This window comes from Colobus angolensis, unplaced genomic scaffold (genome assembly GCF_000951035.1).
Source record: "Colobus angolensis palliatus isolate OR3802 unplaced genomic scaffold, Cang.pa_1.0 Scaffold409, whole genome shotgun sequence".
Taxonomy (NCBI): Eukaryota; Metazoa; Chordata; class Mammalia; order Primates; family Cercopithecidae; genus Colobus; species Colobus angolensis.
The window spans coordinates 1,787,462-1,811,038 of NW_012117477.1; positions in this window are offsets into that span (position 1 = coordinate 1,787,462).

The following is a 23,577-nucleotide window of genomic DNA, read 5'->3' on the forward strand; positions in this document are numbered from 1 at the left end:
TCGCCCGGCTAGTTTTTGTATTTTTAGTAGAGACGGGGTTTCACCATGTTAGCCAGGATGGTCTCGATCTCCTGACCTCGTGATCCGCCCGTCTCGGCTTCCCATAGTGTTGGGATTACAGGCTTGAGCCACCGCGCCCGGCCACATATGAGAAGTTTATTTGACCTCTAGTTTCCAAAATTTATTTTTGAATTGAAAAACATTTCAAAATAAAGCAAATTCACATAGAATCAGGATATTTGACTCTTCATAAGAAACTGGCAACCTATACTGCTATAACAACTTTAAGGAGCCCTTAATACACTTTCTTTACCTGCTTATTACCTCTGTAGTTATTTGAATTTGCAATCTCTACCTAGAAAAATGTGGTTTGAATTCTAGATCCTTTTATTAATTGTGTCAATTTGAAGAAAAGTCATGTAACTTCACTACTAAGCCTCAGTTTTCTCCTACATAAAATAAGAATCATAACTGCTTTGTCTTATAATTTAAGGTAAAGTAAGTTGCAGATATTTCAAGTAGTACAGATATTCTCTACCATTAATATGGTGTTACTGGGGAAACTGGAGATACCTTAATCTCACCTCAGATTCCTCAGATGATGAATTTCTGAGGTGATCCAGAATCTGCCCTGTTTCTGCAGGCTCCAAATCTAGATTTGTCCCCATATGATGAATTCATATTAATTAAGCCCACAACTTTGTTGTTAAATAATTAAATCTATGTCATTTTATAGCATACACTTTAATTGTTGGGGTATTCGATATTTGAGTCTTCTGACCAACACATTTCCCTTTGGATAAATTATGCAGATTGTCAAATTCCAACCAATTTTCTGTTGATTTACGATTAGAAATCTACTAGGCAAGGCTAGTATATAGAGGACTTAAGTCCTTGGACTGCATATTTTGTTCTACAGGTGCTTCAAAGGGAAAACACAGATTAGCCAGAAGATACATTAGTGAACATGGCATCAAAAGCAGAGAATTATGTATAATATTTGAATAATTGATAAAATTAGGTTAAGCTATATTGCTACAAGTAGGCAGAGAAAGTCTTTGGCCCATAGCAACCATTTTGTTGGACTGTCCTTGATGGGCAGTCATTATATTTGATACTGGAACACTGCTTATTTTATTTCTCATGCTTAAGCTACCTTTCTTCTAATGATATTTTATTGGATGTGTAAATTTATGCAGTCAGGATTCATTTAAAGCTTTCTCATCTAAGAGAATCTTTGTCTTTCTAAGACAGATTCTCCATCCCTGTCCAGGTTGATTATGTCTTGATGTTCCTGTTTAATTCTCAAAGGATAATCTTATTGTAAATCTTTGTAAAATTCTAGTTGCAATTCAGATTGCATCTTATTCTCTTAGTTCCTTGTAAGAACTTGCACCCAAAATTATATTATCTTTTAAAACATTTGTCTCTGAGTATTTTTTTGTATGTCTGTTTTGTATATATATGTCTATGTGGGCTTTAGAAAATATGTTTAACGTAATCTTTCATTATACATCTCTACATTAAAAATAATAATGTACCCTCTTTGACTTACATTTTTCTTTTTCTTTTTTTTTCTTTTTATTCATTTATTTGTTAATTTTTTAGATGAAGTCTCATCCTTGTTGCCCAGGCTAGAATGCAATGGTGAGACCTCAGCTCACTGTAACCTCTGCCTCCCAGATTCAAGTGATTCTCCTGCCTCCACCGTCCAAGTAACTGGGATTACAGGTGTACGCCACCATGCCAGGCTATTTTTTTGTATTTTTAGCAGATATGGGGTTTCACCATGTTGGCCAGGCTAGTCTCAAACTCCTGACCTCAGATGATCCATCTACCTCGGCCTCCCAAAGTGCTGGGATTACAGGCATGAGCCACCACTCATGGCCTGGCTTCCATTTTTCTAACTGACCATATAAGATGATTAGAAAATCTGTCTGGCTTCAAAATTTATTCCATTTTAACAGAAATTTATCTGTTCAAAATGGCTGACTTGAGGTGGCCAGCACTCGCCTTCTCCACCGAAAAAAAGGAACAAAACAACAAATAACAACACACTGAATATAGTATCTAAGAGAGAACACTGGAATTCAGCAAGGAAGTAAAGAATACTTTTTGAGGCATTAAAACTTGGGATGACAGGATAAAGAGGGAAGTAAAGTACCTGGCCAGAATCAGCTCAGAACCAAGGGACACTCTTCATTGCTAGAAAAAAAGTAAACGGAAGATAACCAGCAGTTCATAATTCCACCATGGACCTTAAAATCCTAGCTACAGGAGATCCCTACAGCACTCATAGACCGTGAGTCCAGTACAGGGACCTGTTTAAGTACACTCAACTACCTTGTTCCCTATATAAAATTCACAGTGGGTCCCCACACTGTTACTGTTGTTACACAATGCCATTTTGATAGTGAAGCCACCACAGAAGTGCATTCTGCCCTGCATCTCCACATCCCTGGGGCTCCACCATCATCCTACCACATCCACCCACAGGCCTGCAGTGTTGTGACACCAGCTGGACCCAGTGGAGCAGCTGTGTCCCTGGCATCTGAGCCCACACCACGGGAAGTAGAAGATCCTTCACAGCACGGAAACTCTCCTTATTACAGAAGGAACTTATGCACATATATCCTAGGGGCCCAAGTAATGACCCACCCAGGTACCTCCATTAACTGCAACCCTATTGCCTACAGCAGTGGAGCCACCACTGCTTTCACCACAGTTGCATGCTTTCATTCCCTCTTGGAGCCCAGGGACTGGTCTGTCAGGCATCCCAGCCTCAAGAGAAGCCACACCACAGCCTCCACAATAACCCTAACTTAGGGCACTAAGGCACTTGCAGACACTGCTGATGTACCTTAGAGCCAATGAAATAATATAGAAACTACCTTACTTCTTCTACTCAGAACTGAAGCTGAAGCACCACACCCAAATGAAAGTATAAGACAAATCTACAGAATAAAGTTCTGTCAGCTTTCTTCAGTTTGATAGCTACTTCATAAAATTGAAAGAAACAACAATTCCACAAGATGTGCAGATATGAATGCAGTGGGATAGAAGAAACATGCAAAAGCAAAGAACATGACACTTCTAAAGGAGCACAGAATATTTCAATAGTAAATCTCCAGGCAGAAGGAAATCTGTGAAATGCCTGAAAAGGAATTCAAAATAATGATCTTAAGAAAACTCAGCAAGATGTAACAGAACACAAACAGACAATTCAAAATAAAGAAAACAATTCATGATCTGAATGAGAAATGTAACAAAGAAACAGATAATAAAAAGAATCAAACAGAAATCTTAGACCTGAAGAATTCAAAGACTGGAATAAAAAAAATACACTGTATCTCACACTGTACCCCATATATATGTACAATTATGAGTTTATTAAAAATTTTTAAAATGTATCTGGGATCCTTTATTTTTAACAATCCCCTAATTTTGTGATTCTCTTAATATTAAAGAAATCATTGTATTGAATGATTAGCAATAATTATGGCATCTTTGACCCCAAAGCTTCAAATAACTGTGCAAAAACATTACATGTTTTTTTTAAAGTTATTAAATTGATAAACTGAATTTCTTCAGATTTTACTGTAAGTTTTAAAAGAAAAAAAATGTTTACTCTGAAAATGTTGCTCTAAATATTGCTTCAATGAATAATACAGTTGATTGTTTAAAACGTTGGTACAAAATTTATTAACTGAATTAATAAATTTAACACAAAAATATACTTTATTTGGGGGTTTGTAGGTTTTAGGACATCACTTGTTAATTTCTAACTTTATATTTTAAACTTATAAAGAAACATTTCTATGTTTATTTCCCACAGTATAATTATTAATCTTTTAAAAGTTTAAATTTATATTCAAATATATTTTAGTTCTAATATTTTAATATTGTGACTTATAAAATAGCATAAAATGAATAACAAGTGCTAGAGCCATTGTACAGATGCCATGATTATTAAAATAAAACTCTAATATAGAATAATAGCAGATTATAAAAATTCAATTTGATCCTAATTTATTGAAAGCAGCTGAGCTCTTAATTATTCACTTTGCCTCATAAAATTCAAGGCCAGTTTGTAATAGGTCAGGTAGGCCATGAAATCTAAAGAAATTAAATTGGGTCATATAAAAAGCAAAAATTTGCCTGAGGGCTAAGTAAAATCTTAGCAATGTGGGAAAAAAGGAGACTGGAAACTCATTTTACATATACATGAACATTTTTCATTTGTATGTTTCTGTGTTCACATAAGAAAGTCAGGATCTAAACAAGAGAGTAATAGAGCTCACAATGAACTCAGTAAGAATTAATTGGTAAAATCGTGCTTAATTTAGTTTCCAGGACATGTGTTCTTTTAAAATAGGCACTGATGTAAGAAACTTCCTTTCTGGAAGGTGTCACCGTTTTTGTTCAAATTTTGTAGTAATAAAAGGAAAAAAGTAGCTAAAACTAAATGAAACATTTACTGTTCTCATGTGGCTTGTTGTGGCATTCTTAATCCCTATGTTATCCTTTTCTGTCTGTTGGAATACTACCAAGAGAAACAGCAGCTGAATTCAGATATTTACTTAGCAGAAAGAGAGTTAAATGTAAGGGACAGTGAATGGGGGTTGTGAATTTGGTAAAAAGAAATGCATTAAGAAAGGTGCAAGGATAGCATGTGAAAGGAGAAATTGATGGCAATATCAAATGAACTACTGATCCAATAATTAGTTTTCCTAGTAGGCAGTTTCCCTAAAACAAATAGTTGTAGAACAGTTCACTTTTAAAAAAAGTGTAAATTGGCAGTCTTCTCTGTATTCTATAATAAGAACCCAAAATACAGAAGTACCCAGTGAATAATAACGATTTCATCCAAACTTTTTGACATTGATCACCAATCCACAGTGAACCTAATTCCCTGTAGAAGAGCAACAGAAAATATAACTGTTGAATGCATATATCTGGTTCCCATAGCCTTATTGCTTGAAGAGACTTCCTAGATATTTCATAATTCATCATGACTTCTTAAAATTGGCCCACATTTCAGGTGCTTTGTTTGGGCAGACATGTCAGTACATGCATGAGATTCAAGTACATCTATTCTTTCCTTGATGAAGTTATTTTCATGCACAATGCCTTGCTATCTTCATTTATCTTTTTATAAATAGCAACAAAAAAAATCATGACATTTCCAAGACAGGGATCTATATTCAGAGTAGCACCATTTTAAATAAACATAGATTTTAATATATATTCAATTTACAATTATTTCCCCAGCCTTCTTTAATTCATGACATAAGCCAGACAATAAGGCTGAAACAAACTTAAACATTCTGCAATATATATAAACTATATGTGTTTGTGTGTGTATATATAGATAAATTTAAACTTTTAAAAGATTAATAATTACATATATATATATATATATATACGCCTTGGTGGTGTATAAATTACTTTTTCCCTGAAAAGTTGTAGGAATACATTTAGAGTTGGTACAATTCTCAATTTTCTTTTCTTTCTTTCTTTCTTTCTTTTTTTTTTTTTTGAGATGGAGTCTCGCTCTGTTGCCCAGGCTGGAGTGCAGTGGTGTGATCTCAGCTCACTGCAACATCCACCTCCCAGGTTCAAACTACTCTACTGCCTCAATCTCCCAAGTAGCTGGGACTACAGGAGCCTGACACCACACCCGGCTAATTTTTTCCATTTAGTAGAGACGGGGTTTCACTGTATTAGCCAGGATGGTCTTGATCTCGTTATCCACACGCCTCGGCCTCCCAAAGTGCTGGGATTACAAGTGTGAGCCACCGTGTCCAGCCAATTTTCAATTTTTTAAGTAATCACTTTTATTCTCTAACTAATTTAAAGTACATTATAACAAATCTCAAAATACATTATGTTTTTCATTTACAAACAAATCATTTCATGTAACCTTTTAAGGGTGGTTTGCACTGGTGACTTCCTTCAGAAAAGTATGGAAAGGGGAGACTATGTGGCTTTATAGTGGAGAAACTTGACACACACTACCACACACACAGGTGATCAAAGTTAATACTATGATAAGTCATGTTGATAGTACATGCCCTTGATATGATGACATGAGATTGGCATTTACTTTTGTAATCTCGCCTCTAAAATACATGCATTACCTCAGTCTAATCATAAGGAAAACATCAGTCAAGCACAAATGGAGGAATATTCTAACAAAATCGATGAGATCTTCTCCAAACTGTCAAGGTTTCCACAATCAAGGTTGTCACTGAACCCATTTAAACTGTGCTACTATAGACCTTGCTGCATCTATACCAGCAATTCTATAGAAATTAATTACAATTCTCTTTTGGCTTCTGCTCAATAAAGAGGATTCATTTCTTCCTCTTACCTTCACTGAACCCAAGGAGCGGGAATGACACAAAGCCCAGGAACAGAATCTAATACTCTTGCTTCCTTTCTCTACTCCTACTTCTAGTCATGTTGTTTTCAGAAATAAAAATATTTCATTATTATTGACAATCTATTCTCATACTATGTCATTGCTTTCCACTTTGATACCTAAAATAAGCCATTTGTGTTTAAAAGTCAAAAATTGCAGGGGGGAGAGTTGTTTGCTTGTTTGTCTATTTGCTTGTTTGTTTAATTCAGTTCTTCTAGAATAAATTTTCTAAATACAATGATTACTACTAATGTGGTGGCCAGTTTGATGGAAGGTTACTGGAAGAAATAAAGCACATCCTAGGCAGAGGAAAATTAGTACTAATATCTCATTATATCAATAACTTTCTCTAGAATATTTAAGGCTTTCTCATTACCTTCAAGTAAAGTCCACTTAATGTGATTTTCAAGTTGTTTTTTAAACTTATCCCAAGTATGTACAATAAATATACAATAAAACCTAATTTCTAAAATTGGCATTTTTATTAATAATATTTACATAGCATGGTGGCTGTGCCATTGTCACAGTCTGAAATTTGATATTTGATTTTATCTAGCTCTCTAAATGTATATGTAGATTTAAATGTTCACGTAAGACTTTTCTAACCACACCAGCTTACAGTGTACTCCAAATCTTTTTTAGGAATAAAATTGAATCTCTTTCTTTCATTTGATAATTTACTATGACTTGCAAGATGGCTTACATCTCTTGTGTTATTATGGAATATTTGTAAAGCAAGTGTGAAACTTTGTTCTTATGATATTTGAGTCTGTAATATATTTAAAAAGGATGTTAGACTCTGAGAATTTGAATGACTTGCTTATGATTACAAAAGTGGCAGGCAGCAAGATCAAGACTAGATCCACATATTATCCTGACTTGGAACTCCTGTTCTCGGTTTCACCCTTTCACTTTCTTGCTTTCCTTCTCCCCAGGAAATTTGGAAAGATTTCTGTTTCTCTTGCACCTGTAGCTGCCTCTCTCAACACTGCATACAGAAATAAACCAAATAAGTAACCTATAATAATATAAATCAAGTGCTTATGTAATTGAACTTTCATAGAGACTAATATGAACAAGATGAACAGATTTGTCTCTGACCCATTTGTTCTCAATCGTAGTTCAGAAGTGAGCTCAACACACTCTTTGTGCTTACTTGTTTTCTCTCAGATCTAGAGAAGTTTTTGCTTCCAAATGGAGATTACAAATGTTTGTCATAAAATATATTATTTTGACCCTCCTAACAATATCTTACCAATGGAAAAATGATACAAGATTTTAAAATAGACACATGACAGTTATGTTTAATGAAAACGAGCATGTGAGAGCTTAAGGATTCTGACTCTTAGCTATGTACTCTAAAGTGAGTGAAATTTGTCCTGTTTAGTGATGTCAGTCCAGGCCAAGGAGTAATGTTGTAATTTTCAGCATTCTCAATAGCAACTATTCTAGTGCCATGAATACAGTATGAGCCGAATTAATTACTGACTTAATAAAATATTGTATGGCCCACATGTCAGAGATAGTCAGGCTTGCTTAATAAATAACATAGTAGGTAATAGAATTGAGTAAATTTATCATTGGCATATTAAGTTCAATGAGATTGCAATTTCTGTATTCACACTACAGCAAAGACATAAGTATGACTCATGTGACAAACAATGCAGTTTCTTGCCCAGTATCGTTTTTGCCCTCTGCCTTTATTAATATAATCCTAATTTGGTTTGGAGTAGAAAAGTGTTCAGTTTCCTTGGCTCCTTTGCCTCTATGATGGCTGCCATGGGGCAATAAGATGTCATTAGATATTGATTTGTGGGAATGTCATAACAGTCACTATGTTTTTTAAAAAATAATAATAATAAAGGGACAAACCATCCCGGCATAGGCCTGGCGACCTCTACTTTTCTTTCTTTGTCTTAGACTCTGACCGATGTGTGGTAGCAGCTTGTGAGTAGGAAGAAGGAAGAATCTCAGTCTCTTTTGGCATCATGGAACTGTCCTGAATGGCTTACTTCCACACTTTGTTATGTGAGAAAACAATCTATTTAAGCTGGATAATTGGGTTTCTTTCATCCTAAGCCAAACATAATTCCAACTATGGCATTCTTTTCAAGTCAAATCCAGGATCTGGTAAGAGAAATAAGGTACAAAGTAACCTTATTATCCATGAAGACTTGTGCTTAGGGATGTAGGTGGTCATAATATGTATGATAAAGTTCCCTACGGCTATTGTCCACTAGAAAGCACCAATTTCTCACAAAGTCAAGATCAAAGCCAATATTATTCTACAATATGTTTTCCCTGATCTGTTGTTTACCAAGCTCTTTTAAATCTGAAATCAGAAGAGAGAATTTTCCTGAAATAATTAATGAGCCATCATTTGGTGTTATTTTTGGAACAATTAGTTATTTCAAAATTTGAAAAGATAAATGATCAGTTAAGTCATTCACCAAGAAAAAATAAAATAAAATTAATTTTGAATTAAAATATCAAGTTAAAACTATTAAAAATTAAAATTGTATAAAATTATTAAAATAATTCTAGCATGTAGTAAAATTATGTTTAATTCCTATGTAAGGTCCACATATAATTTATTATCTAATACCTGTGAACTTTTAATTCAATTTTGAAAATATTTTACATTTTATTTATGTATTAAATAATTTTATATAAAGTTCAACTATATGCCTAAAGCTTTAATTAATTTAGTCATTAAATAATCACTGATGGTTTATTAGGATAGAAATAATGCTAGCAAGATTTGGCTTGCACTAGCTCTTGAAAGTTTTTCCCTTCTCAAGTCTGCAACAAGTAGCGTGACAATTCATCTTGAAATCTGCCTTAGTAGGAATATTTACACCAAATAAATTGGCAAATGCTGAAAATAAATTTTTGTGTGTGGGATGGGGTTGTGTGAGGGGATAAATGACTGTTAAGCATTTACCAGCACAGCATTGCAAAGAATATAAAGGTAACTAAGATGTCACTCTCTGCTTATTTCTTCAACAAATATAGTTTCAGCCTAATTTTATGCCATATACTTGTTAGATTTCATTAAAATTGCAGATATGTTGCATGATCGTTTTATTCACTGATGAAAATTGTTATTGAATGTCCATTACTAGTGGTTATGTGGTGCTGCTATTTAGAGTTTACATTTTAGTGGACAAGGTCTTCTCCTGAAGATTTTTACAATATAGCAGGAGGTATTCTATCTGCTTACAAACCACTGAAATGCAAGAAAGTATCTGAGAAGGCTAGGTGAAGGTGAAGTCAATGGGTTATGTAATTCTGAGCAAGAGAGAACACTTGTGAGTGAGCTGGTAAACCGTACAATGCTTCACTAAAGTGGTTTCATTTGTCCTGAAGGTTGATATTTGAAGAAGAAATCTTTAGCTAAAACTTGGTGTGGGTGGTGGGCAGATTACTTCTTTGCCATTTTGAATTTACGTCTCTTTTTTCTTATTTTTGTTAAAATGACTTTCATGTATCTTTCCGCCATTAGGCTTTGAGAACTCTTCAGGAGACACAAGATGAGTACTAATCTGTTTTGTTTCCTGGCATAGAAACTGTCACAATCCAAATTCCCGATAAATGCCTTCTGGACTGAATTCAGGTGGGAGAAATAAAAGGAAAACGTGAGCTGTGTTTAGGAAATGGTGAGCACTATAATTTGGCTAGATAAAAGATTGTGAGAAGTAAAGTGTATTAAAAGAGATAAATAAGAAAAAGAAGTGAAGTCAGATTCTAAGACTTTATTACATAGAGAGGACCTGAACTTTTTTGTTCATGGGCATTTGAAAGGTATCTAGTAGTAGGAGAGAATAATCAAATCATGCTCTAGAAGGATAATCTGACAGCTGTTTTGAAGGTAACTTGTCATGCAGAGGCAAAAATGAATATTTAGAAAATAATGAAATAGTAGATAGCAAATAAAAATGGCTATCATGGGGCAGAAATAAAAATTTTAGAATACAGTAGATTTCAAGGTAGATAAAATAGGAAAATTGGGTATCATTATGTACAAAATAGGTGACTGAGAAGAAAGCAATATATTTTGAGCCAGAGTGACTTGGAATATGAGGAACCCACTTGAAGAACTAAGGAATTAAGAAAAGAACATACTTTTGGTTTTGTACACTTATTTTCTTTAAAAACATGAGGTTTTTCTATATGTTAAAAACTTTATAAATGTATGAGATATGCATTAACAAAAGTTAGAATTCAACAAATTTTTCAAATGCATATATACAGTTATAGTTGTTTAAAAAGAAGTATGGAATATATTTAAAGCAAATACTTTACTTAAAGATATATTACTGAAAATATTTAACTTAAACTAGGCCAGGCATGGTGGCTCATACTTATAATCCTAGCACTTGAGGAGGCAGAAGTGGAAGAACTGCTTGAGGCCATGAGTTTGAGACCGGAGTTGGCAACATAGCACAACACCATCTCTTTAAAAAATAAATAAATAAAAATAAAAGTATATATATATATAACATTAACTAAACATAGTGCCCAATTTATTATTATCCTTAACCAAAATTTGTTTGTTTTCTAAAACCAATTGAGTTTCAAAATATTCATATTCCTTTAGTTAATGGAATATTGGTAAGATTGCCTTACTATACTTTGGAGTTGTTTAGCAGTAGTCTTCCATTAATATGAAAAAATATACGACTAATCAAATTGATACACTGTTCAATAAGGGATTAGAACCCAATTGATGTACTTCCAAAAGGCCCATTGAAATTATGTGAGTCTCACATGCAGCTTAATGACTTTAGATGTGTAACCTAGAAAAGCACCTTATGCTATAAGTATATATTTAATATAATTGTTCTCTTTCAAATGGCAATGGAATACAAAGTCAAGTTTTATTTACAACCAGCTCACTTTCTAGACTTTGATGTGAAATAGTTATATTAACCCTTTTTCGATGACATGTTAACCATCTCTTGCCACTAGCCACTTACTAAAAGTGGGTTATTCTTATTCCTTGCTAAAATAAGTCCTGCTACTATGTTTTATAAAACCATCTATCAACTCACTTTTTCCATTCAAAAAAGAATCAGAGTAACACTTTTTTGTACCTCATAGGAACATTTTTAGTAAAGAATAATACTTTAAAATGCTTTGAGTTGTTAAAAGGGACAATTTCTGATCAACAGTTTCAAAGGATCATTATGATAACAAATATACAAAAACTATAATATGAACAATAGTTTTATAATACAAGAAACAATAGACAAGACCCTGAGAGTTAAGTGAGTAAACTGCTAACTGGCATGATATGAGATTTACTTTAACTTCTACCAATTCCTTAGGTAAGCTTAACATAGATTCAGATAGGCTATTTGTTGGCTTTTCTTGGGTTAAAAAAAAAAAGACATTATACTAATTTTCAAAAGAGTTTCTTATCTTGTTTAAACCCATAAATTATTTTTTTCAAGAAGGTATCATTAGGATATGGAAGAGCATGTGTTCATATGTATATACCATTGCCAGCTATTATAAAAATATACAAGCATATTAAAAATTAAGAATCAAAAGAAAAGGATGTTCAAACAGCCACAAATATTAACAAAGCAAAAACTGACTATTCAGGAGACACATAAAACATACTGGACAGCACATAGAACATAAGAAAAGTAATAAATATACAAATGAAGGAACTTAGAATATCATACAGAGAAGCCATCTGATATTTTTTTTAAATGCAGAATAAATGATGTAGGATCATGGTGGGAATTAAAAATAGTTTTGTGGAGTTGAGTAGAACATATGTTTGTCTCATTGAATTTTTATTTCTGACTGATCAACTGATTAATAGCCCCACGAATTTTTAGATTCCACACAACTGAACATGTAAATCACATTTTACCTTTTTTACCCAAAGAATAATAGTGTGTTTTCATGAGGTTAACACAGATTCTCAGTTGGCCACATTAACAATTCGCCCACTTTCCCTACATGACAGATTGCACCCTTCAGATGTGAGCTGATGAATAGTACATGCACCTCATTAAGGGACAATTGGAGGTTAGTAAAATCTAGCTTTTGCATCAGAAGCCAACTTCTTTATGGCAGCTAATCAGAGTTAATTGATAATACAGTTTATAAATGAAGAATACCATGACCATTGTGCATGGGAAAGCCTTTATGTGTATTTAAAAATGGTAGTCAAAATTCTAATTCTTGGAATTTTAATCTAGCCTGATAATTAAACAAATTACGCTGTTGTTTTAGGAAAACAAATGTTAAAGCAAAAATGCAATTCTTAGAATAACTGATAACTCTGGCTCACTAAATATGTCCTAAGGTCTTTTTCTTTCCAAAGGTTTTCAATGATGCTAATCCATATTAAGAATCTGAAAACCTTTTGCTACCACTCCAGTCCATGCCATGAATAGCTTTTACCAGAATTATTACAATGACTCACGAGTTGAGTACCACACTTCTGCCCTTCATCCCTACAGTATACTCTCAGCACAGCATACAGAGTGATTCCTTTTAATAGTTCAAACCATTCCCATATTCAAAACCCTAAGTAAAAGGAAAATTTCTTACAACGGCCAAAATCCCTACATAATGTGTCCCATAGTCCACATACATCTCTCTAACCTAAATTTTTTGCTATTCCTCTGCTGTCTCACGTTTCTCCAACTATAATGGTCTTGCTTTTTACCACCTTGTTTAGTGTGCTTCCATATTAGTGTATTCTGAAGATTCTTTTCCCTATATTTCTACATATCTGAGTCTCTTATACACTTCAAATAACCTTTTCATTGAGGTACCATTCCTAACCTGCTCTACTTTACATTGTAACAGTTGGGACCTTCTCCTTCACGTATAATTTAATTATTTATTATCTTTATTGCATGCTTCCTTGCAGGAATAAAATGTTTTAAAGGACAGAGCTTTTTCCTTGCTTTGATCACTGATGAATCCCAAGAGCTAGAAAAGTGGGATATAGTAGGTAGTTAATAAATATGTATGGAACTAATGAAGACTTCCCTATAGTTGGAGGGTGAGAAGAAGTGATCATCTCTTACTATATCAGGAACAACAACCTGACAATAAAGCTTAGAATGCCAATTAGATAGTGAGTATAAATAATTAAACCACACACTGAAAAACAAGACAGGTACTTACTAAATGTCTTCTTCTCTATATGCTTTAAGTGTCTGTTCCTTTTCTTGGTAGATTATAACAAAAGCTACTGAGCAGTCTTTGTGTAAGCAGAGATTGTGGTTGATCATAATAAGTGAGTCAGTCAAGAGTAAAAACACACAACTATTTTCTCTTAAATACTAAATTCTGTGTGATTTGTATCAGAACATTTTAAATAAATATAAAAGTTAGCGCATGTTAGACAATAAAATAATCTAAACTTCAAGTGTACTAAAAATATCTATCTCTTAAGATCATTTGCATATAATATGAATCATATAGGAACATAGTATATTCAATAGTGCAGAAAACATGTCATTCAGCTTCTTTGAGAGAGTCTATAATGTAATGGAAACCCAGTGTTGGTTTAGAGCTCACATACTCTGTAAACGCATTCAGTTAAAATGTCTTCCTGCTTCTGCTGTTGAAGAATACATTTTTCTCTAGTAAGCATTAGTCCCTTCAAGAAAGCAACCAACTAACCACTGAAAGTCCCCTCTCTATCAGGAAGAGTAGATGGCTATACTAGTGTGTCAAGGTCCACAGAAACGGATGGAAGAAGCCTTGCAAGCTTAAAGTGCATCATTCTAATAAAAGCAAATGAAATTAGATAAAAGCTGCATTCATTAAACTATCATTTCATTTTTTAATATGAGGTACATTAATATTGACTGTATTAAGCAGTTCAATGGTACATTTGGTCCAAGGTCATAGTATAGCAATGTAGGTTTCCTTTGGAAAAACACACACACACACACACACACACACACACACACACAAAATATTTCAGCTTTCCTTTTTTTTCAATTAAAAAAGACACGTAAAAATGTGAATACTGCTTTGAAACTTTATCTAACTAAGCACAAACCACATGGAAAGATGCATAAATGTAAAATTAACTTTTTGCTGTTCAGAAAAATAATTTGGATTTGATAGCAAGTGAGCTAAAATAAAAACATGCATAATTTACACTACAGATGGGTATATTCTCTGCATTAAATGATACCTAGCGATTTCAAGGAGAAAGAAAATAAAGTGACAATCAACATTAAGAAGGTGGCAGAAGTAATCAAACACATGCCATGTGTAAGAAAAGGCATAATGAAGTTTCCATAAGAATCTTTTTTTCATGACTCAGACACCAAATAACTGTTTCACAAGCTTCAGCAGAAGTTCCACTGCACTTATCAATAATGCATCCAGCTTCAGCTTTAGATATTAAAACAAGAGGAAGTTGCCTGTATCAAAGAATCAAAGCTGAAACACATTATACTATGGAGCTTAAAACCAGACACGAAAAATGTGAGTGTGAAGGAGATGGATGGTGTGCAGATGCAAAAATAGTTCTCTTGAAACTTAAGAATAAATTAGCAATAAGGCATAAGGCCTTAAATTTTACAAATCATAGTTAAACCAAAGATTCCTAGGCCAGAACAAAATGTTGCCGTTTCAACAATATCTATTAGGCAAGGAAAAGATGGAGAGCATTGCAATTTGAAGCATTTGCTTTGCATGCAATAATTTCGTTGGCAACAACCATTGTGTTTGTTGAAGACCTCTGCAGAAACATAACTATATTATAGAACTTTTTGATTCTGAATTGAAGCACATTAATAAAGGAAAAGAGTGCAGTTAGCATTACCAGTTTTGATATTTATACTCACAGAGGATCAATATGGCCCCAGTGATAATTCATAAAAGTTATTATGGAAAAAACTCATCATTACAAGTTTAACTAATGTAGAATGATTTCTGTTGTGGTTTAATGGTTAAATATTATCATAGGTAGATGATACTTTAACTTAGTTGATTCTTACCATTTTGTATTGCTTTTCTGTTTAGTAGTATTTCACTAAAACATTCTAGGTATGTCTCAGTACATTCAGGAAAGTAAAATTTATAAAAGTCCATAGTATATGGCACTATAAGTTTCTAATATGTAAGTGAAAATTATCTCTTTATCAATTACTAGCAAATAAATTAAAATAAACATTCTGTGATTCATGTTTGTTTCTATGAAAGCCAGACAAATGAACTTCAAATCTAGATAGAGCTATTAGGTAACAAAAATGCAGAAGATTTAGCAGATGGTAATTACATATGTAAAATGCATGCTTTGAAAGTGCCAAAACTTTAAACTTGAGTAAGTTTTAGAAACTCTTTTTTGAGGGTAATCAGGGCACTATTTTCCAATTTTTTTATCTTTAAAATTTGCCTCAATTATAACTACACTTTCTGGACTCAGGACTCTTAATTAAAGTAAAGATGTTAAAGCAGATAGTGTTTATATCTGGATCATTTTCAGGCCTCATTGATTCAGACTATATTGTATCTAAATATCAGGGTAGTCATGTGTTTCTATCTAACCTCTTCTTTAGGCCCACTTATAAAATTTTAACTCTAGTAACACTTAAAGAAGAAAAATACCTACCAAGATAAAACTCCAAAAATAAAAAGGTCAATTAATATATTTGTGTCCATCTAAAAATTATCCTTACAATAAAAAATATTATCTTTCCCTTTAATTGTCAATATAATGTTTCTAGATAGTGACTTAGTTTTCCAATGGGAAAATTATTAAAACTCATACTTAGAAATCTTGTAAAATGTGATCATAGTAAGCCATTAATGATACAGGTAAAAATAATTATTTTGACAGAGTGGTTGGGAGGCCGAGGCGGGTGGATCATGAGGTCAGAAGATCGAGACCATCCTAGCTAACACAGTGAAACCCCGTCTCTACTGAAAACACAAAAAAATTAGCCAGGGCATGGTGGTGGGCACCTGTAGTCCCAGCTACTCGGGAGGCTGAGGCAGGAGAATGGCGTGAACACGGGAGGCGGAGCTTGCAATGAGCCAAAATCGTGCCACTGCACTCCAGCATGGGAGACAGAGCAAGACTCTGTCTCAAAAAAAATAAAAATAATAAATAAATAAATAAATGTATACACACTATCCTACTTTACTCTAAATTGAGGATAATCATTTTTTAAGAGTGTTGTGTGGTTTAAGAGTCAATCAACAAAAAGCAGTAATAATTCTGCCTGGCATATGCTAAGCAATCAGTAAATGATAGTTTCTATTATTTTTTAAAGCCTGTTTTATTTATTCTTAAACATACATACACACACACACACACACACACATACATACATTTATTTTAATTTTTGAGACAGGTTCTCACTCTGTCACCCAGGCTGGAGGGCAGTGGCATGAGCTTCCCAAAGTGCTGGGATTACAGGTATGAGCTACTACTGCTCGTGGCTAAACATAAATTCTTAAGAGAGCTAAACCATTACTTTTTTTGTACTGCAGCCTGAAGCATATTTTAAGCAAGGTTATTTTAAGATTTTAAACAGCCATTGAGTACTTTTATTACTCCATGAATACATAGCTTATATGGTCAATTATGTAGATGAAAACATTGTTTTACCTTTGTTGTTGATATGCTGCAATAATGTTCAACAATGTAATGCTTTTGCATTTGTATTTGCAGTTCGTGTTAATGTTTATTTTTCCAGAATAACTCTCTGCAACAATCAAGACCAATTGCATTAAGACAAAAAGTTTACCAAATGACAAGATCATTACATAATTTACAACTCTGTTGATAGTTGTATACCTATATAAATAACGCTAAGTATGTATAATGAGTACACTGTACATACTTCAAAATTTGCCATTCAATTGTATTCTATGGTAGCCCACTTGGTTAATATGGGCAACAATAATGTAAATTGGCAAAGCAACTACTACATGTGTAAACAACGCCACTTCATTACCTTACTTAGCTAAATAAAAGCGAAAGTTACCCTGGAAGTAGTCTGGAATTGTCTTTTGCAATCTGGTCTTTTTTCACCTTAATAGTAGGAGCTATTTTTCACAATAAACTTGATCCTTTTCTTATAATTATTTGTGCCTAGATATTACTTCCTCCAAGTGATTGAATGGACTCTTTGTACATAAAAAAATGCATGATGGAATACTTGTGTTTCCCCAAAGTTCATGGTTGAAACCCCACTCTCTAATGTGATAATATTAGGAGTTGGGGTCTTCCTGTGGCAACTAGAATTAGATGAGATCATGAGGATGAAGCTCTCGTGAATGGGATTAATGTCCTTATAAGAGTCTCCAGAGATCTTGCTTCCTTTCTCCCTCATGTGACTACATGCAAAAGACTGCTTCTATAAAACAGAAAATAGGCTGTCACCAGTCATCAAATCTGCTAAAACCTTGTACCTGGACTTCCTGGCTTCTAAGAGCTTCTGTGAGAAATAAATGTTTATTGTTTAAGTCACCCAGTTTATGATATTCTGCTCTAGCAGCCTGAATAGACTAAGACAGAGTTTTCCCTGGTTTCTAGCAATTCTTTTTGTCAAAATTAAAGTGAACGAAAACAATAAATTGCCCAGGAAATTAAAAAGAAAACAGAATAAAATAGAACTCTTGAAGCCAGAAATTCAAAAATTATTTGAAAATAGCATTTCATTATAATCAACAGAATTATTGAAAAATAAATCTAATCTATTGTAAATTTAACAATTTACCACAATATACCACAGTTCATTGTAACAGAACCACAGAAAGAGCATTCCACTAGGTTGAACAAAAAAAGATTTCTGTTTATTTTTTAAAACGTTTATATTTTTATGACAGATGTTATTAGGCAACTTGAAAAATGCTATATACTAATTCAGTTGACTCTAATGATTTTACTGTTTCAGTGTGTGCATATTTTTCAGCATGAAAACAAATAATTGTGCTAAAAGATAGTCTGTGTAGTGAAATACATATTATCACAGGTTTAAAATGAAAGCAATTAGTAAACCGTAAACATAAAAGGAAGCAGCTGTTAAAATAATATTTAATTTATCTATTAAAAAATAACTTTTCTCTACATTCATGAAAAAATTCAAGATTGATTACTAAAGTGCAATAATTAAAGAATCATTTCTAAAGATTTTCATGACAGAGTGTATTTCCTAAAATGTAGTTAAATGTTCAATGTTAGATGAGAAAACCTAAGAGTGGATATGTACAATGCAATGCTGTAATAATCCAATTACTTTCCATAGTCCAGAAATAACATGCAATTTCCACACCTGGGAATATAGTAGGATGTTATTTATACAGTTTGATTCTGAACATGTAGTAAACTTTTTGTTTTCATTTCTGGGCCTATTATTTTTTCTTCCTCTATTTCTGAGTTAAAAGTGACATTCCTTTCAGTCTGCTGTTTGGCTTGACAAACAACATCTTTCCTCCTTCTCCTGGGATAGATTTGATTGAAGGGGATGCATCAGGTAGGGAAGTAAAAGTTTGTTTTCCGATTGCTCTGGCAGTGCCTGCTGCTGACTTCTCATACCGGAGATGACAGCAGCTTCACAGGGTCTTTGCAGTTTTACATGTCTTAAAAAAAGGGACATAAAATTTAAACCACCTATAGGAGCAATATGCAATCTGCATTGGAGGGAGAAGCAATTCTATTTAAGCTAAATCCCTCCTTTGAATTTGGCAAGTTTCCTGCTGAAGAATATTAACATTTAAAACTTGCTACATAAGAAAGGAACTGTGTTGTTTAGAAGAATAATTATACATATATATAATATATATATTGCCTGCTAGAACACAACACATTGATTTGGTGGTTGTATTCTCAGTCCTTAGAAACACTAATTTGACTATTTATTTAGATATAATGCTCCTTCCACTGTTTCTTGAAAAGGAGAGATTATATTTGACACTGGAAAATGTTGTCAAGTCCATGAATTAAATACAAAATAGCAAGCTCATTTGGTGAAAATAGAGTGGAATAATATTCTGATAGGCAAGACTTTCTTTTCTGTTAGAAAATGTTACTTAAACCACTTGCCTTTAGTCAACTGATCTTCAACAAGGTTGAGAAGAATCCATGATGAAAAAAGAATAGTCTCTGTATTAATCTGTTCTCACACTGCCTATAAAAACATACCTGTGACTGGGTGATTCATAAAGATAAGGAGGTTTAATGAACTCACAGTTCCACATGCTGAGGAGGCCTCACAATCATGGCAGAAGGTGAGGAAGAGCATAGTGACGTCTTACATAAGCAGAGGCCAGAGACAGCCTGTGCAGGGGAACCTCCCTTTATAAACCTACCAGATCTCATGAGACTTATTCACTATCATGAGAACAGCATGGGAAAGACCCGCTCCCATGATGTGATTACCTCCCACAGGGTCCCATGACACATGGAAATTATGGGAGCTACAATTCAAGATGAGATTTGATTGGGGACACAGCCAAACCATGTCAGTCTCTTCAGCAAATGATACTGCGGGAAACTGGACATCCACATGAAAAATAAGAAAATTGAGCCCTAATCTTACACCCTACACAAAAATCAGCTCAAAGTGGACTAAAGACTTAAGCACAAGACCAAAAACTGTAAAACTCTGAGAAGAAAATACAGAAAATAAACTGCTGAACATTAGTCTTGGCACTGGTTTCATAGGTATGCCACCAAAAGCACAGACAACGAAAATAAAAATAAGCAAGTGGGACCACATCAATTTAAAATTCTTCTGAATAGCAAGGAAAACAATCAGCAGAGTGAAAAGGCAGCCTACATAATGAGCAAACATATTTGCAAACCATACATCTGAAAAGGAGTTAATCTCTAAAATATAAGGAGCACTTACAACTCAAAGAAACAACCTAACAACCTGATTAAAACATAGACTAAGGACTTCAACAGGTATTTTTCCAAAGAAGATATGCAAATGGCTATAGGTACATTTTAAAATGTTCCAAGATGCTAATCATCACAGGAATACAACTCAAAACCGCCACGAGTTATCACCTCATACCTATCAAGATACCTATTATTTTTAAAAACTCAAAGACAACAAGTGATTGTGAGAACGTGGAGAAATTGGAACCTTGTACAATGTTGGTGGGAAAGAAAAATAGTGCAGCCAATATGGAAAAAAGTATACAGGGTACTCAAATAATTAAAAATAGAATTACTATATGGACCTACAAAAATACTAAAGAGAGTCTATGCTGAAATGAAAGAGCAATTAACACTAAAAATCTACTCATAGAAATAAAGTACAGCAAAAGAGGCAATTCACTAAGTATAAAAATATTATCAATATATATTTGTAGATCCTTTTTCTATAAATTTAAAAGATAACTACATTTAAAAAAATTATTATAAATCTCTGTCCATAGTTATACCATGTGTAAAATGTCATCTGTATAAAATAGTAAGCACAAAAGTGGGAAAGATAATGGAGCTATATTAGCAGAAAGTTTCTGGATACTCTTATAGTTAAGTTGGTACTAGTTTTAACTGGCTTTTATAAGTTAACTAGCTTTTATAAGTTGAGAACTTAAATGTAACTCAAAACATAGTAAGATAAATGACAAAGAAATTTAAATCTTGCTCTCATAAATGTGTATTTCATTCAAATAAGTCAATGATGGAAGAATAGAGGAACAAAAATACTAAAGATTTTTGGAACACAAAAAGCAAAATTGCAGACATAAATTGTAATTTCTCAGTAATTACGTGAATGAATTAAACACTCCAATTAAAAACATGAAATTGCATAATAGATTTTTAAATAAAGTTGATTCAACTATCTGCTATCTACAAAACAGTTAATTTTCAAAGGCACCAAAAGATTAAAAGGAAAATAATGAATTAATATATATTATGCAAACAGAAAACCATGACAAAGTATGGCTAAACTGGTATCAGTAAAACAAAAAACAAGTCTTTAATACAAAAAATATTACTATGGACAAAGAAGAACATTTTTAATAATAAAAATGCTGCCACAGTTTAAATGTTTGTGTTTCCTCTAAATTCTTATGTTGAAACCTAATTACCAACATGATGTATTAAGAACTGCACCATTTAGGAGGTAATTCATGGGGCTCTGCCCTCATAAATAAGATTAGTGCCCTTAAAAAGGAGACTCCAGAGACCTGCTTTGCCTCTCCCACTAGGTGAGGACACAGCTAAAAGGTGCCATCTGTGAACCAGTAGGCGTAACCTCACTAAAAACTGAATCTGCTGATGCCTTAATTACAGTGAACTACAATTAACAACTGTATGCTAATATATTAGATAACCTAGATAAAATGGACAAATTCCTAGAAAGACACAAATTGGCAAAACTGACTCAAGAAAAAACAGAATATTTGCATAAATGTATATTAACTAAATAGATTGAATAATAAATAACCTTTCACAAAGAAAATACCAAGACCAATGAGCAGAGCAAGATGGTGGAATAGAAGCCAACACTGGTTGTACTCCCTACCCCACGGGAACACCAAATTTTAACAACTATTTTGCATACAGAAAAGCGCCATCACAGGAACCAAAAATCAGATGAGCAATCATACTACCTGGTACTTGGTTTTAACTTCATATTGTTGCAAGAGGCATAGAAGAGTGCAGGAGAGACAGTCTTCAGTTGCCAATGCCTTCCCTCTCCCATCCACCAACAGTTGCCAGCCACGCCGGGTAGAGAATCTACACCTGGGTGAGGTAGAACACAGCAGCTGGGGGACATTAAATTAGACTCAGTGCTACTCTGTTATGGTGGAGAATAAGGTCTAAGATTTAAGTATTTAATCCATTTTGATTTGATTTTTATATATGTCAAGAGATATGGGTCTAGTTTTATTCTTCTACCTATGGTTATACAGTTTTCCCAGCACCATTTATTGAATGGGGAAACTGTCCAGGACATTGGTCTGGGAAAAAAAAATTTGAGCAATACCCTGTAAGCTCAGGCAACCAAAGCAAAAATGGACAAATGGGATCACATCAAATCAAAAAGCTTCTGCACATCAAGGGAAACAACCCACAAAGTGAAGAAACAACTCACAGAATGGGAGAATTGCAAACTAGTCATCTGACATTGGATTAATAACCAGAATATATAAACAGCTCAAACAACTTTATAGGAAAAAAGTCTAATAATCCAATGAAACAAATTGGCAAGCAATTTGAATAGACACTTCTCAAAAGAAGATATACAAATGGCAAATGGGCATATAAAAAGTGCTCAGGCCAGGTGTGGTGGCTTATATCTGTAATCCCAGCACTTTGGGAAACCTAGGCGGGTGGATCACTTGAGGTCAGAAGTTCGAGACCAGTCTAGCCAACATGGTAAAACCCCGTTCCTACTAAAAATAGAAAAATTACCTGGGGATGGTTTTGGGCATCTGTAATCCCAGCTACTCAGGAGGCTGAAGCAGGAGAATTGTTTGAACCCAGGAGACAGAGGTTGCAGTGAGCTGACACGGTGCCATTGCACTCCAGCCTAGGCGACAGAGTGAGACTCTTTCTCAAAAAAAGAAAAAAAAAAAGCTCAAGAAGATCATTGATCATCAAAAAAGTGAGTGCAAATCAAAATGACAGTGAGATATCATCTTGTTCCAGTTAAAACGGCTCTTATCAAAAATACAAGCAATAACAAGTGCTGGAGTGCTGGAGAGGATGTGAAGAAAAGAAACCCTCATACACTGTTAGCGGCGAAATGAGTTAATACAACTGCTGTGATGAACAGTTTGGAGGTTTCTCAAAAATCTAAAAATAGAGCTGCCATACGATCCAGCAGTCCCACTTGGTATATACCCAAAATAAAGAAAATCAGTATATACTGGTGCGTATTAAACAGATGTGTTGGGAGAGGTGGGGATGGTTTGGGTTACAAAAATATAGATAAGACAATGAATAATGTTTAGTATTTGAAAGAATAACAATTCTTAGTATTTCATAGCACAGAAATACTAAATGTTTCGTGTTTGATAGCACTATAGTCAAAATAATTTAATTGTACATTTAAAATGATTAAAAGATTGTAGTTGGACTATTTGTAACACAAAGGATAAAAAAAGAGTTTGACTCAATTACCTCTGCCGCTGCAATCAATACACAATGAATATGCACAGCCTAGTTCAGGGATACCAGG